The following is a 4,801-nucleotide window of genomic DNA, read 5'->3' on the forward strand; positions in this document are numbered from 1 at the left end:
CTAATCCCCACCACTCTCCTATTCCCACCCTCACCTAATCCCCACCACTCTCCTAATCCCCACCACTCTCTTATTCTCCACCCTCCCCTAATCCCCACCACTCTCCTATTCCCCACCTTCCCCTAATCACCACCACTCTCCTATTTCCCACCCTCCCCTAATCCCCACGACTCTCCCTGAAACGCTACCACTCTCCTATTCCCAACCCCACCAAATCCCCACCACTCTCCCCAAAACCTTTACACTCTCCTATTCCCACCCTCCCCTAAACGCCACCACTCTCCCCAAAACCCCAACACTGTCCTATTCCCCACCTTTCCCTAATCCCCACTGCTCTCCTATTCCCACCCTCACCTAATCGCCACCACTCTCCTGTTCCTCATTCTCCCCTAATCCCCACCACTCTTCTCTTCCCACCCTCACCTAATATCCACCACTTTACTATTCACCACCTTCCCCTAATCCCCACCGCTGTCCTATTCCCAACCTCACCTAATCGCCACCACTCTCCTATTCCCCATTCTCCCCTCATCCCCACCACTCTCGTATTCTCACCCTCACCTAATCCCCACCACTCTCCTATTCCCACCCTCACCTAATACCAACCGTTTTCCGATTCACCACCTTCCGCTAATCACCACCACTCTCCTATTCCCCACCTTCCCCAATCCCTACCACTCTCCTATTCCCACCCTCACCTAATCGCCACCACTCTCCTATTCCCCATTCTCCCCTAATCCCCACCACTCTCGTATTCCCACCCTCACCTAATGCCCACCACTTTCCTATTCACCACCTTCCCCTAATCACCACCACTCTCCTGTTCCCCACCTTACCCTGATCCCCCCGCTCTCCTATTTCCACCCTCACCTAATCCCCGTCACTCTCCCTGAAACCCCACCACTGTCCTATACTCACCCTCCCCTAATCCCCACCACTCTCCTATTCCCCATTTTCCCTTAATCACCACCACTCTCCTATTTCCCACCCTCCCCTAATCCACACCACTCTTCTCGAAACCCCACCACTGTCCTATTCCCACCATCCCCTATTCCCTACCACTCTCCCCAAAACCCCACCACTCTCCTATTCCCACCCTCACCTAATCGCCACCACTCCCCTATTGCCCATTCTCCCCTAATCCCCAGCACTCTTTTATTCTCCACCCTCTATTAATCCCCACCACTCTCCTATTCCCCAACTTCTCCTAATTCCCACAACTCTCCTGTTCCCACCCTCCCCTAATCCCCACCACTCTCCCCAAAACCCCACCACTCTATTTCCCACCGTCCCCTAATCCCCACCACTCTCCCCGAAACCCCACCACTCTCCTATTCCAACCCTCCGCTAATCCCCACCGCTCTCCTATTCCCACCCTCACCTAATCGCCACCGCTCTCCTGTTCCTCATTCTCCCCTAATCCCCCCTCACCTAATATCGACCACTTTCCTATTCACCACCTTCCCCTGATTACCACCACTCTCCTATTCCCCACCTTCCCCAATCCCCTCCACTCTCCTATTCCCCACATTCCCCTAATCCCGACCGCTCTCCTATTCCCACCCTCACCTAATCGCCACCACTCTCCTGTTCCCCATTCTCCCCTAATCCCCACCGCTCTTCTATTCCAATCTTCACCTAATATCCACTACTTTCCTATTCAACACCTTCCCCTAATCACCACCACTCTCCTATTCCCACCCTCACCTAATTGCTACCAGCCTCCTATTCCCCACCTTCCCCTAATCGCCACCACTCTCCTATTCCCACCGTCACCTAAACCCCACCCTCCCCTAATCCCCAGCACTCTCCTATTCTCCACCCTCTTCTAATCCCCACCACTCTCCTATTCCCCACCTCCTCCTAATTCCCACAACTCTGTTATTTCCACCCTCACCTAATATCCACAACTTTCCTGTTCACCACCTTCCCCTCATCACCACCACTCTCCTGTTCCCCACCTTCCCCTAATCCCCACCGCTCTCCTATTCCTACCCTCACCTAATTGCCACCAGCCTCCTATTCCCCACCTTCCCCTAATCGCCACCGCTCTCCTATTCCCACCGTCACCTAATCCCCACCATCCCCTAATCCCCAGCACTCTCCTATTCTCCACCCTCTCCTAATCCCCACCACTCTCCTATTCCCCACCTTCTCCTAATTCCCACAACTCTGCTATTCCCACCCTCCCCTAATCCCCACCACTCTCCCCAAAACCCCACCACTTTCCTATCCCCACCACTCTACTATTCTCACCCACCCCTAATCCCAACTCTCCCAAAACCCCACCACTCTCCTATTGCCACCCTCACCTAATCCCCACCACTCTCCTATTCCCCATTCTCCCCAAAACGCCACCACTCTCCTATTCCCCACCTTCCCCTAATTCCCACCACTCTCCTATTCCCACCCTCACCTAATACCCACGTTGGAGAGGGTACAGAGAAGATTCACTAGAATGATTCCAGGAATGAGAGGGTTAACATATGAGGAACGTTTGTCCGCTCTTGGACTGTATTCCTTGGAGTTTCGAAGAATGAGGGGAGACCTTATAGAAACATTTCGAATGTTGAAAGGCATGGACAGAGTGGATGTGGCAAAGTTGTTTGCCATGATGGAGAAGTCTAGTACGAGAGGGCATGAGTTAAGGATTGTAGGGTGCCCATTCAGAACAGAAATGCGAAGAAATTTCTTTAGCCAGAGGGTGGTGAATCTATGGAATTTGTTGCCACGGGCAGCAGTGGAGGCCAAGTCATTGGGTGTATTTAAGGCAGAGATTGATAGGTATCTGAGTAGCCAGGGCATCAAAGGTTATGGTGAAAAGGCTGGGGAGTGGGACTAAATGGGAGAATGTATCAGCTCATGATAAAATGGTGGAGCAGACTCGATGGGCCGAACGGCCGACTTCTGCTCCTTTATCTTATAACTTCCAGCTAGAGTTTTCATTTGTTTTCTTTTTTCCCATATCGTTTAACAATGTTTAATAAATGGTTATTTTTATTTAACCTGTCTCGATTGATATTTATTGTTGCCGTTTACGTAACATAATTTGTGGGGGCTCGTCCAGGATATGTTCCGATTTTGTGTTTAAGTGCTGGTAATTGCCATTTTGATTTGGAAAAGGGAATTACCCGATTTTTTTTGGTTTGATTGGTGTGTGTGTTGTATTGGGCAACAATGGACATTGACGATTTTTTGAAGGCGCCTGACTCGGGATTTTTAGAGCCTGTGAGAAAACCTGTGGTGTTGGAGATTGCTAAGAAGTTGGATATTAAAGGAATTACGAGGAATTCTACCAAGGCTTTCATACAAAGAAAGATTGCTGAACATTATATTAATTTGGAATATTTTGATGAGGAGGTGTTAGATAAGTTTCCACTGAGTAATCTGGAAATGCAGTTGCATCCTGAACAGTTAAAGTTTGAAACACTTAAAGTGGAAATGGCTGAAAGAGGGGCCAATAAAATAAGGGAATTTGAGGAAAGAGAAGCCCTTAAAAAAAGGGAATTTGAAGCAAGAGAAGCCCTTAAAAAAAAGGGAGTTTACAGAAAGAGAAGCTGAAAACCAGAGGAAATTCGAGCTAGAGATGCAGAAATTAAAGTTTGGGAGTCAGTCTTTTGGTTCTACGAAACAATTTATTGCTAGTCGTGAGGTTGTTTTGGCTCCTCCGTTCCATGAAGCTGATGTGGACGCATATTTCCAACATTTCGAAACAGTTGCTCTGAGTTTAAAGTGGCCGAATGACCAATGGCCAGTGATGTTACAAAGTGTAATTAAAGGCAAGGCACAAGAAGTTTATACAGCTTTAAATGCTGAGCAAGCACTGGATTATGATATTGTTAAGCAGAATATATTAAAAGCATACGAGATGGTTTCGGAAGCGTATAGAGAAAGATTTAGAAGTTTAAAGAAATCGGTGGAAAATACTTATGTGGAATTTGCCTATGAGAAATCTGTGTGTTTTGAGAGATGGGTTTCCTCTAAAAATGTGAATGGGAAGTATAATAAATTAAAAGAGCTGATTTTGCAGGAGGAATTTAAAAGAAGCATTCCTGTTGAAGTGAGAACATACTTAAATGAACGGGACACTGCTACATTGCAGGAGATTGCTAAATTGGCTGATGAGTATGTTATAATTCACAAGAATAAATTTTCTCCAGGAAAAAATTCTTAAAGGATAACTAGACCGGAGAGTCAAGGTAAATCAGAGATTAAATCTGAAGTTAGTGAGAAAAGTAAGGATGAAGGGAGACCTGTGAAGGAAAGACAGTTTGGTACTATTTGTAATTATTGTAGGAAACCTGGACATGTAGTAGCTAATTGCTTCTGATTGAAACGGAAAGAGAAAGAAGTGGCCCCAAGTGCTTGTGTGCAGCATATTCAAAAACCTGTAAAGCTGCAGGGTTTAGAAAATATTACTGAAGATGTGTCAGACTCTGATCAAGTTAAGAAGGGATATGAAGCTTTTATAACAGAAGTATTTGTATCCTTGAAAGAAGGATCCAATTCAGTACCAATAAGGATACTTAGAGATACTGGAGTTTCTCAATCACTAATATTAGACAGTGTGCTAAGCTTTAGTGATGAGTCTGATATTAGTGAGGTGAATTATATAAGAGGAGTAGGGACTGCCCTTATGCCAGTACATTTACATAGAATAAATTTAAGGTCAGGATTAGTTACAGGGGTTGTTAAAGTAGGATTACAATCCACTTTACCTGTGAATGATGTTTCTCTTTGGTTAGGGAATGATTTAGCAGGTGGACAAGTTTTTCCTGAAGTGCATTTGACAATAAATTCA

This window comes from Mobula hypostoma, chromosome 11, assembly GCF_963921235.1.
Source record: "Mobula hypostoma chromosome 11, sMobHyp1.1, whole genome shotgun sequence".
NCBI classification, from domain to species: Eukaryota; Metazoa; Chordata; class Chondrichthyes; order Myliobatiformes; family Myliobatidae; genus Mobula; species Mobula hypostoma.